The following is a 12,758-nucleotide window of genomic DNA, read 5'->3' as shown; positions in this document are numbered from 1 at the left end:
CGGCCTGCTACAGGTGTCAGTCGGCGAAAGGCCGAGAGATTTTCCTGCCAAAATTTTGAATTCTGAAAGTGACCCTTCGCCTTCTCACTTCGCCTATATAAGGGAGTGTTGACTTCAGTCATTTTCACTTGAGAACTTTTGAGAGAACATTCAGACCCCTGAACTTTCTCTGACATTTTGGACCCTTTCTGCCTACCGCCTGTTCTGACAAGCCGACTGCAAAGGATTTTCAGAACTTCATCAACCGTCACTCGTTCAGGTAACTGTCGGTTCTCTTACTCTTAATTTTCTTTTTATTCTTTTTTGAAATGGCACCACGGAAGCACACGACACGACCTAGGTTAGTGATCAGCCGGTCACCGGGGACGCCTGAATCTAGGACTAGGAGTGCCGCCTGCCCTTTTCCGGACCCATCTTTGCCCTTTATACAAAGTCCGACTGTATCTGTGTGTATGCAGAGCAGGATGGCCAGAACAAAAAAGACTGCTAGGATCTCAAATTCAGACGGCTCCTCCCACAGGGTGCCGATTAGTGAAACATCTGACCAGGCGCCAGATGTGGAAGTGAAACAAAGCGGCTTGAAAGCCGGCTGTTCTGAGGGAGGAATCAAAGTGACCCCTTCCCATTTCACAGTTAATAATTCTTTATTCTCTCCTGCTTCTTTTGAAGGAGAGGAGGCGGGCCCCTCCGGGAGAGGGGAGGAGTCGTCCTCTACGGACTCGTCAGAGGACGATTCCGATTCTAGCTCTTCTGGCCATGCTTCTCTGGACATAGAAGAGAAAAACAGTCGCCTGCAAGAGGCGAGGCTTTCTCAAGCAGTTGAGAAGGGGGACAATTGGGCGGAGCCATCCGCCTCTTACTAAGAGCAAAATACCCCCTACTACTGCACGGTACCTCGGGGCCGGATCACAGCCATGCAAGAGAAAGTGGAGAGCTTTATCGCAAACCACACAATGGGCCCCGACTTTTTAGTGTTTTTGCCGGATCCAGAAGACACAGTCGTCTGGCCGGCGGGTGCCAGTTATGATAGCGCCTGCTTTGGCTGCTACGAGGCGGCCATCAAGGCTGGGCTGCGCTTCCCATTACATCCGGCTGTTCAGCGGATCTTGGATGGGTATGAGTTGGGGTTATGACAGTTAGCCCCGAACTCCTGGGTCAATGTACTCGGCTATGTGGCCGGGTGCGAACTGCACAGGGTGGAGCCGAGCTTTGAGGCTTTCGCCCAACTGAACTACCTCAGCCGGACCCCTAAGGCAGGCGGTACCGGCTGGTATCAATTGACGAGCTACAGGGGCTACCTCATGACGAGAGGTAAAGCAAACAAATGGAAGGACTGGCGGAGCACCTTCCTCATCATTGAGAGTTCAGACACAGAGCTGAACAAGCGCTTCAATAGGTGGAACAGGAATCCGCCCCTTCTTGCAGGCGGCCGCAGCATGCCGCCTGTTCCCCCCAAGGCTAAGAAAGAGATCCTAGATAAACGACTCTTTAAAGTAGAGTCGAGGGTCGACTCTACTTCAGGGGTACGAGAGCAAGTACCCCTGCACTGCGTCCCGAGCTTCAAATGGCTCTACGACGAGTACTTTTTGGCCGCCTGTGGCCTCAGCAGTCGGTGCTCAAGAGGTAGTCGGCCTTTCGTCTGCTGTTCCGTGCATTTTTGTTATAACTTCTATTAACTTTACTGTTTGCTTTTGCAGCGGACGCTATGACCAAAATTACCGCCTCCAAGACTGCGGCGACCATGTTGCGGGCCTCCATCATGCAACAAGCTTCAACCGACTCCCCCAAGAAGGGGGCACCCTTGGTGGGCTTCGAACCTTTCACCCTCTTTTTGGAGTTGTGTTTATGCATATACTGACTCTTTTCTTCTTTTTTTAGACGGGCGCTCCAAGAGCTTCTTCTTCCCAACAGCCGGACCCCATGGCCCGGAGGACGACTGTTGCGAGCTCTCCTGGTTCTGCCAGGAAACATGCGGCGGCTGAGAAACAGCCGGCCACTTCTTCTAAAACTCCAGCTGGGCCGCCTAGAAGTATGAAGTTATCCTTGTAATTTTTAGACTTGCTCTCCTTTTTTACTAGGTCTAATCCGTTTGTTTATGCTTGATGCAGCCGGCCCTCAGGAGCCTGACTTGGTAGAGGTGGCCAAGTCTATGATCAGGGTCGTTCCTCCAGCTGAAAGGGAGGCGGTCAGGGGTGTCGGCACCCTTGACCTAGACGGGATTGCAGGGGTCCTTGCTGAGGTATACTTAGCATATTTTTGAGTATTTGAATTCCAGGTCGCCTGTTTTCTTTTTGTTTGGAAACTGACGCCTGTTCCTTTTTACTTAGGCCCTGCTCCGAGTGAACGGCCTTCGCAAGCCGCTTGACCGGAAGAACAAAGAGGTAAAGGCTGCAAAAGCTATGGTCGCCTCTGACTGTGATAAGGCAATGTCTCAAATTGCCCAAAATGAAGTTCTGACCATTGATATTCTTTATTATCAGGCGCAGGCTACCGCCGCTATTCGGGCTCAGTTAAAGGCGGCCCAGAAGAGGAATGGCGAGCTAGAGGCGACCATCACCAATCTCAAGGCCGAGCTGAAACCTCTTCGCCTAAAGATGTACTCATACGAAGCCTTGGAGAAATCCTTGGCCAACGTAAAGGAACGCCTGGTGACCCAGGAGAAGAGTCTTACTCAGGAGCTCTCGGAAAAGGCCGAGCAAGAAAAGAAAGAGCTGGTCCGGGAGATGATGGAAGACTCTGCTCAAATCCAGCGCATGACTTGGGGCCGCCTCTTCCCCAATGCCGACTTTGCCTCATGGGAAAAAAACGTACCGCCAGTGTTCTGATACATATAATCAAGAGATCCTGGCAGCTGCTGAGGAAGAGGCGTTGGAGGAAGCGTTAGAGGAGGAGGAGTCGGTAGTGGCGCTTGTGCCGCTTGGGGGTAATGCATCAAAGAAGAATGCAGCTGAAGCCGAGTCCAGCAAAAAGAGTGCTGACCAGGCGGCAGCTGCTAATATTGAAGATCTGCCCCCTTCTTAAGCTTTATGTATTCTTTCCACGACCTGCGTGCCGTTTGTTTTGTATTTACCCGGCCAGGGGGCCGGGGCTCTGAATATTTTGCCGGTCTTTAATGACCGGCTTCTTTTTAATGAATTTTTGTTTTGCTTCAAATTTGTCTAAGTATTGAATATTCTGATATCCAATTGTTCACTATACCGACTGTTTTACATGGCCGATAGTTGCAGACAGGTACGGATAGTTAGTCACGCCGCCTATGCCCCTGGACGACTGGTTGTCTGTTTCCAGACTAGACGATCAGTCGACCATTTATCCAATCGGTATTCAAACCATTTTAAAGACTGGATCCCCTTTAGGCAGGCGGTCCTGTCATTTGTAAAATTAACCAAGTAGGAAAGTGGTTTGACCAAGTAAACATGATTGTTACCTAGTCGCCTAGTAACTGAGTAGTAGAGGTATCAAGCGGTGGGTACCGGTTGTTCCCCTTTATTCGCCAATGTTTGTTGGCTTTTAACTATAAGTTGTTAACCTAGCAGGAGTAGTGATTGAGAGCCCCTGTTTGCTAAAAACAGGCGGACGACTCATACCTTTTAGGCTCCATATTAAGTTTGAGAGAGTGACTATGAGTTAACTTTGGAGTTACTCAGTCGCCGTCACTCCTGCTTGAGTAGTAAAGGTACCAGGCGGCGGAGGCCGGCTGATCCTTTTGATTCGCCAATGTTTGTTGGCTATTAACTCAAGAGGTTACCTAGTAGGAATAGGGGTTTGAGTGCCCCTGTTTTCCAAAAAACAGGTGATCTACTCAAACCTTTTAGGTTCCATACCAAGTTTGAGGGAGTGACTATGAGTTAACGTTGGTGTTACTCAGTCGCCGTCACTCTTGCTTGAGAAGTAGAGGTACCAGGCGGCGGAGGCCGGCTAGACCCCTTGATTCGCCAATGTTTGTTGGCTATTAACTCAAGAGGTACCCCCTGCATTTATCCCAAGTAATACAGGCGGTCATCTGACTCAGATGTCAACTGCTACCACTAGTTTGGTTAGTGATAGAGTTATCCTTGTCTCAAAAACGGCTACGTGGTTGCCCTTGGGGACAGTCGTATAGGTGCCGTGTAATTAGTTTATAGAGCAATGTTCCACCCAAAAGGGAGCTGCTCTCTGCGACGAATTTCATCCCGATGGATGCCGCCAGACGCCTGCTATGATGTTGGGACATGTCGTATTAGTTTTGAAGATTTGATCAGTTGGCTTGGCGCCTGGTCTGATCATTCGGCCTATGGCCTTGGTTAGTTCTTGGTGAACGTAGGTGCTAAGTAAAAGGAGGGTAGCCACCTGTTAGGCACAGGGTCGGCCAGGCCCTAATCTTTTTAGCTAAGTATAAGGGGGGTGGCTGTGTGTTTGGAACCAGTCGGCCCTCTTCTATGGAGAGTAGCCGACTATATGTCTAGACGGCATGCCCCTAGGAGTAAAATACTCAATGGTGAGTAGCCGACTGTAAGGTACAGACGGCATGCCCTCTGAAGATAGAGTGAAATACTCAATGGAGAGTAGCCGACTGTAAAGGTACAGACGGCATGCCCCTCTGAAGATAGAGTGAAATACTCAATGGAGAGTAGCCGACTGTAAAGGTACAGATGGCATGCCCCTCTGAAGATAGAGTAAAATACTCAATGGAGAGTAGCCGACTGTAAAGGTACAGACGGCATGCCCCTCTGAAGATAGGTAAAATACTCAATGGAGAGTAGCCGACTGTAAAGGTACAGGCGGCATGCCCCTCGGAAATAAGAATAAAAATTAAACTTGGAGAGTAGCCGAATGTTTGTCAGTAGGCGTGCCCCTCTTAGTACCAAATTGAATAGTAAGTGCAAACTTTTATTAAGTAGCCCTTGATTATTTACATCATTCAAAAGAAATATTTCTTAAGATTATCTCCATTCCAAGTTCGGGGCAACGGTTGTTCGTCTAGTGTTTCCAGCCGGTAGGTACCGTCCCTGACCTCTTCACAGATTCGGTAGGGTCCTTCCCAGTTGGGAGTTAGTTTTCCAGACTCATTAGCCCTACCAACTGCTTCCATTTTTCTAAGTACAAAGTCCCCCACTTTGAGTGGACGCTTGTGTACTTTTTTGTTGTATGATCTAGTCATTCTCAGGAGGTAAATTTCATGGCGCAAGACAGCATTTCCCCTCCTTTCAGGAAGTGAGTCTAATGCCAGGCGCATGGCTTCCCAGTTTGCCTCTTCGTCATATAGCATTACTCGAAGAGTCGGCTCGTAGTGTTCTATTGGAAGAACAGCTTACGCACCATAAGCTAGGAGGAATGGAGTTTCTCCAGTCGCCCCTTTTTCAGTCGTCCTAATGGCCCAGAGAACATGTGATAATTCATCCGCCCATAGGCCGCCTGCTCGTTCAATCTTTTTCTTGAGACCGTCTGAGATGATTTTATTAAAGGCTTCTACCAGGCCGTTTGCTTGCGGACGGCTGACATATGCAAAGTAGTGTGCAATTCCTTGGTCACCCAACCAGCTTTTGAGAACAGGCGTCTCAAATTGGGGACCATTATCAAAAACCATAGACATAGGAACCCCGAACCGAGTGATGACATTTTTCCAAATGAATGAAATTACATCCTTCGTCTTGATTCCCTTTACAGCCTCCGCCTCTACCCATTTAGTGAAGTAGTCGACGACAACAAGTATGTACCTCCTTCCGCCTGTAGCAGGCGTATATGGACCCAGAATATCCATGCCCCACTTAGCAAACGGTAGTGGGCTATGAATGGTAGTGAGGTCAGTAGCCGGACGGTGAATTAGCTTGCCAAACCTTTGGCACTTGTCACATTTTTTCACCATCTCCATTGCATCTGCTTCTAAAGTAGGCCAAAAGTAGCCTTGCCGCCTTGCCCGTTGAGCAAGCGTCCTACCGCCTATATGAGAAGCACAGTAACCAGAGTGAAGATCGTCTAGTATCTCTCGTCCCTTTTTCTGGAGTAACACACTTTAAGAAGGGTTGAAGGTACCCCTTTTTGTGAAGTTCTCCCTTTATAATTTCAAAACTGGTGGCTCGTTTTTTCAGTGCTGCCGCCTGTTGATGATCATCCGGCAGTGTACCGTTTGTCAGATATGCCCTGATTGGATCCATCCAGGTTGAGCTTCTGTCTAGGATTCCAATAGGGTCTTCCTCGATGCTTCTCTTCTCCATTACTTCCCAAAAAACAGTTCGAGGAGTATCAGAGGAGGCGGATGATGCTAATTTTGACAGTGCATCCGCCTGGTTGTTTTCTGCTCTCGGCACTTGGATCAGATGGAAATCCTCAAGGGAGCCGACTACTTGTCGGACCGCCTGTAAATACTTGATCATGGCCGGATGGGTTGCTTCGTATTCGCCTTTTTACTGACTCACTATCAACTGTGAATCGGAACAGGCGTCTATTTTTCTTGCCCCTGCCGCCTTGCACATGCGGATTCCGGCTAGTAAAGCTTCATATTCTGCTTCATTGTTTGAGGCCTGAAAACTGAAGCGTAAAGCATACTCGTACCTGTCGCCCTCTGGCGACTGACATATGACGCCCGCTCCACAACCATTTGAAGTAGAGCTTCCGTCCACATATACCTTCCAGACTTGGTCTGGAACTTGATAGTCAGGAGGACGAGTCATCTCAACAATAAAGTCAGCAAAGGCTTTCCCCTTCACTGCTTTTCTAGGCTCGAAAGTAACTTCGAGGCTCTGTATTTCTATGGCCCATTTGATCATTCGACCTGACGACTCTATGATGGTCAGTGGCCGCTTGATAGGTTGGTCTGTATACACGACGACTACATGTGCCAAAAAGTAGGGCTTCAATTTTTTAACAGCCATGAAGAGTGCAAGACCAAATTTCTCCACTAGGGGATACCTCAACTCGGCATTTTTCAGTACATGACTGACAAAGTAGACCGGGAGCTGACAGCCGTCTCTTTCAGCAAGGAGAACAGCGCTTAACGCATGATCAGAGATGGCCAGGTACATGTAGAGTACTTCTTTGGGCAATGGGCTGACCAGCCTCGGCAAGGAATGCAAGTGAACTTTCAATTTCTAGAAGGCGGCCTCAGCATCCATCCCCCATTCAAACCTTGCCTTTTTCTTAATTGCCTGGAAAAAGTATAAGCATTTGTCGCCTGATCGGCTTAGAAATCTTCCCAAGGCCGCCAGACAACCTGTTAACTTCAGAACCTCTCGAATGGTACGAGGCGACTGCATGTCAATGACCGCCTGCACCTTCTCAGGGTTCGCCTCTATTCCTCTCTGATTGATAAGGAATCCGAGAAATTTCCCAGACTCAACTCCAAAGACACATTTCTTGGGATTGAGCATGACATGGTGCCGCCTGAGTGTGGCGAAAGTTTCTCGGAGGTCCGACAGATGATCTTTCTGAAGTTTAGTCTTGACAATCATATCATCAATGTATGCCTCGACGTTTCTCTCAATCTGATCAAAGAACACAGTGTTTATCATTCGCTGGAATGTAGCCGGGGCATTCTTAAGACCAAACGGCATGACCGTGTAACAGTATAACCCTTGATCAGTGACGAAGGCCGTCTTCTCCTGATCTTTCTTCCATAAAGGAATTTGATGGAAACCAGAGTAGGCGTCCATAAAGCTCATCAAAGCATGGCCGGCTGTTGAGTCGACCAGGTTATCAATTTTAGGCAGAGGGTAACTGTCTTTGGGGCCGTAGAGGGTAACTGTCTTTGGGGCACGCCTTGTTTAAGTCTGTGTAGTCTACACACATTCGCCAGGTGCTATTCGGCTTTTTAACAAGCACCACATTTGCAACCCAGTCTGGGAAGTAACATTGCCGAATGAACCCTGCATCAAGTAATTTTTTAACTTCGGCGGCTGCCGCCTTACTTCTTTCTTCGCCATGGTTCCGTTTCTTCTGCCGTACCGGCTTCTTTTTTGGATCCACGGCCAGTTTATGTACCGCCAGATCAGGACTAATGCCTAGCATTTCATGGACTTCGAATGAAAAGATGTCCTTGTATTCTTTCAATAGTTTGTGAAAGTCGTCACCAAGGTCTCTCAGAGCAGTCGTCCCAACTTTGACTGTTCGCTCAGGACGTGAGTCGTCTAAGATCAAGTCCGTATGCTCACCAGCCGGCTGAGGGCGGAATTCATCCGACCGCTCCTCTGCCAATGATTGCTATTTTTTGTCTTTTTTTGCGGCACCTGTCTGGGATGCCTTTCTCTTCTTGCCGCCTGCTTCTTGAACAGGCGCACTCTCCTTGACTTTGTCAAGGTCTGTTTTCCCACCAGTCGACCCAGTGGCCATAACAGTGGGCTTGACATCCGAGAGATAGCACTCTCGGGCCATCCTCTGATCTCCCCTTAGGGAGCCGACTGTTCCATTATCCCTCTCAAACTTGATCAACATAAGAGATGGGATTATAACAGCCTTGGAATTATTCAGGGTTGGTCGTCCCAGAATCATGTTGTAGGCCGAGAGTTCTTCTACTACCAGGAACCGGACTACCATGTGTCGTCCTTCCCCTTTTTCGCCCAGGCGGATGGGTAAATCCACTCGTCCCAGTGGGTGGACGACTCCTCCTCCAAACCCTACTAAAGGGTGGGAGGCCGGATGTATGCAATCAGTCTGATATTTTAGTTTCGACAGACATTTGCTACTGATGAGATCTGAGGAGCTTCCGGTATCTATGAGGATTCGGCCAACTCTCTGGTTGGCCACTTTACATTCAATAACGATAGGGTCGTCATGCGGCCCTCTTACCCCTCCTAGATCTTCTTCAGTGATGACAATCTCAGGAAATGAATATTTGGACGGCCGTTCTTGGTGAACGAAATTTACATCTAACCGCCTGATATTGTCTTTGTTGCCCCTAATAGTGGGGCCGCCTCCTGAGAAGCCGCCTGCAATGGTGTAGACGACTGCATCATCTGTATCAGAGCTGTCGGCCTGTTGATTCTTTTTGGCCGACTGCTTTTTTGAGGAAGTGTTCCCCGTAGATTTCTTGACATAAATATCAAGATCACCTTGCTCAGCCAGGCGGTCCAAATACCGCATGAGACTGATGCAATCATTGGTGTGATGACCAACATCTTCATGATAAGCATTGAATTTATCTTGGTTCCGGTTGTTTGCAGAACACTTCATGGGGACCGGCTTCTCAATTGAGAGCCGTCCCTTGATTTCTTTTAGGATAAATTGTTATCCTTGTTAAACGCATACTTTGGGGAGTATGGTTTGAATTCTTTTTTCTTTTTCTGGGTCGGCTGTTTAGAGGAATCAGCCGCCCAGACCTCTTTTCTCTTCTCGTCTTTGTTTGACGACTGTTTCTGTCGTCCTTCTCTTTTGTCGGACCTTTTCCCGTCCGACTGTTTTACCGTACAAAGATCAGTCGCCTGTATATAGGCTTCCGCTTCAATTAAGGCCTCTTGAAGAGTCGCCACCCTCTTTCGGACCAAATCAAATTTGAAGGTCGACCCGTCTTTGAGACCTCTGAAAAAGTCAGTATAGGCTACTTCATCCGGTAACCCTTGAATCTGTATTCTCATCAGGTTAAACCGCCTGATGTAAGAACGAAGCCCCTCCTTCTCGCCCTGATTAATTGTTCCTAAATCAAGGGTCGTCTTCTTTGCAGGGATGTTCATGGCGAAGTTGGAGGTGAATAAGTAAGCAAGCGTCCTGAAGCTATTTACACAACCAGTCGGCAGGTTGCCGAACCATTGTTGTGCGATTCCTTTGAGAGTCGCTGGGAAACACTTGCACCAAGTGGGATCATCCAACCCTTGAAGGTACATCAGGTTGGTGAAGGCCATAAGATGGTCTTCTGGGTTAGTAGTGCCTTCATAGGCGCCTACTAATACATTTTTCACTTTGGCCGGCTGAGCGGCTTCAGTAATTTCCTTGGAGAAGGCCGACGGCTGTTCACCAAGTCTAAGCAACCGAAGCTGCCGGTCCATAGGTTGGACATTTTTTGCTGCATGACCACCAAACGGAGGTGGCTGTAAAAAATACTGTTTTGCGGCACAAACGGTAAGTTTGGTACCGCCTGGTCGCTATGAAAGCCGGACTGACGGGAGGTGCCGCATGACTGGCTCATGATACGACTGCGTATGCCTCACTGAGGTATTTCGCAGACTGTCTTGGAAGTTTGAAGTAGAGGCCGACTCTGACAATCGGTCACTCTTCTTCTGCTCTAGCAGTAGGCGAGCGTCTGTGTATGATTTCCTCGACCCGTCCGCCTGAATATGACGAACAGGTTTCCTATTTCCTAGAGTAGGAAAACGGTATTTTGTGAAATCAAGGGCAGTCGGCACCCGGTTCCTAGATTTAGGATGAGGAGTCGCCTCTCGCCCTTGAACTGGCTTCCTCTTCAGTGAAGTGGAAGGTTTCTTAGCCGACTGCTACTTGTCCAGAGCAGGCGGCTTCTTGTTGATCAACTCTTGAATTTCTCCCTTGAAGTCCCTCATGAAGGTCATGAGTTCGTTCCTTGTGATGGGAGCAGATCCATCAGTCGGCTGCTGCCGAACAGGCGGTGCGCCTGCTGGCTCGCTTCCTGTATGAAGATGTTCCCGTTCCCTTCTTTCGGTATGACGGGTACGTCGGGCCCTTAGGGTCCCGTCTGAAGCTGTGTGAGCTTCAACTTCAAATTCACTCTCAGTATCGTGGTCCGACTGAACTTGAGGGTCGTCTAGGGGACGCCTCTCTTCAGGAGTCAGTACAGACTAGGATGCCATCTCAGAAGTACTCTCCCCACAGACGGCGCCAAATGTTTCGGGGTTTTCTGATGTCCTGCGGGAGAGTTACAATTCCGAGACTGGAACCGGACGCCTGTACCTGCAAAACAACGAAGACTCCTGGTGGTGGGAGCTCCGCCTCCAACTGTCAAGTTAGTACTTGAATAAGGAGTAATTAATGCGGAAATTAAAGTGATTGGGTCTCTCTAGGTGAGAGTGTTTAATGTGAGTTTTTAGCGTAATCTCCTTTGTTAGCGTGATCAGCCTATTATCTCTGTGTGTAATCCCCCCTTAATGAGGATTAAAGGAGGTATTTATAACCTTGGGAAACGTGCCAATCCTAGGTTTAGGTTAACCTAGGGCTGATTGGGCTTCCCTCGGAAGTTGGGCCTGGGTGGCCGGTTTCTCCATTAGGCATGGAGTATGCCACGCGTCATGACATAATAGGTCCAAGGTGGACGAATAAGCGTGTGCCACGTGGCAAGCCCTGACAGTTCCAACTGGGGGACACTTGGCAGGACCTGATTGGCCCACGTGGCGCATTCCGATTGGAGGGAGAAAAATCCCCTAATCAATTTGCGTCGCATGTTATTCAAGAAGCGACGCAAAACTCAAGTGCATTTCAGCTTTCTCTCATTTGCGTCGCTCTTATTTATTAAAGCGACGCAATTTATAAACTTATTTGCGTCACTAATTTGTTAACAGGCGACGCAAATAAGTGATTAAGTAAATTGCGTCACGCTTTTACTACATGAGCGACGCATATGAGATGTGTACAATATCATAAACATGGTTATTTGCGTCGCTGTTTTATAATAAAGTGACGCAAATAACTCTTTTGACTTTAGGTTTTCTGCGTTTTTTTTTACCTTCGCCTACATTCAGTAATCAAAAAGAAAAAAAACAAGAGTTCTTCAATTCCAGTGAATTTCTACAGCAAAACACCGACAAATTCGTCTCTGAAACCCAACAAATTAGGCCAAAAAACTGCGATTCCCCAGCAAATTTAACATCTAAATTAAAATTGCAGTCAAGTTGAAGCAAATCCGAGCAATTTCGAGCAAAAATTTAGACCAAAAACCCCAAGAAATTCAAACCCTTAAACCCATAAAAATTGATTGTTTCCATCCAAAAATCCCCATTTCGAGCAAAAAATCAACTCAAACGCGTTTCGGAATGATAGGTTTGATCCTCAGTCTTATGTTCAGTCCAAATGCTCTCTTAATGAGAAGGTAATTTGATTTTGTGCTTAATTTGTGTTTAAGTTCTTTAATTTTGTTCTTAATTTGTGTTCATTTCTGTTGAAATTAAAATTTCGAGTTTGTCAGAAATTGTGATTTTCTTGTTTTTATTTATTGTTAATTATTTGAAATTAGAAGAAAGAGAGGAATTTTCATTTATTTTCAATTAATTTTTAGTTGATAATGAAGAATGAACAAATGATAGAATAATGATTAATTATCCATGTCAATGCTCGAAAACAGATGAAATGGTTAGTACTCTAGTTTTTAAGGTAATTGGGTCAGATTAATTATCAATTTTATCATACTGATCCGTTCTTTCATTGTATGGTTAAAGGTGGTATGCAAAACGATTTCTACATCATGACATTGTGGCACCATATGATTACATATTTATCTGGGACGAAGTTAGCACTCTTTCTGCATCATATCCTCTAATGTCTTGAGCTATTCAGTACAGAACTTTTGTCATTTTTTTTATTGAATTTTCAGATACGTTGATTTGGTTAAGAAACATGGTTTGGAAATTTCACAGCCTGGTGTGGATCCTAATAGTCCGTTTACATGGCAGATGACAAGGAAAAGACATGACAGTGAAGTTCACAAGTAATAACTACTAATGATGTATAATTTATGCCCAATTATCTTCCTTTGCAACAGAAGCAGGATTTCGATATTAATTACCAATATATTGATCTGAGTTGTTTCTTGGGTGCACTTTGCAGGAGCACAGAGGAGAAACCAGGATGTTAAATTTCAGTTAAATTGTTTAATTTTTGCTACAAAA

Source organism: Chenopodium quinoa, unplaced genomic scaffold (genome assembly GCF_001683475.1).
Source record: "Chenopodium quinoa cultivar QQ74 unplaced genomic scaffold, ASM168347v1, whole genome shotgun sequence".
Lineage (NCBI taxonomy): Eukaryota > Viridiplantae > Streptophyta > Magnoliopsida > Caryophyllales > Amaranthaceae > Chenopodium > Chenopodium quinoa.
The sequence above is the reverse complement of the archived record's forward strand: the minus strand, read 5'-3'. Positions refer to the sequence as shown.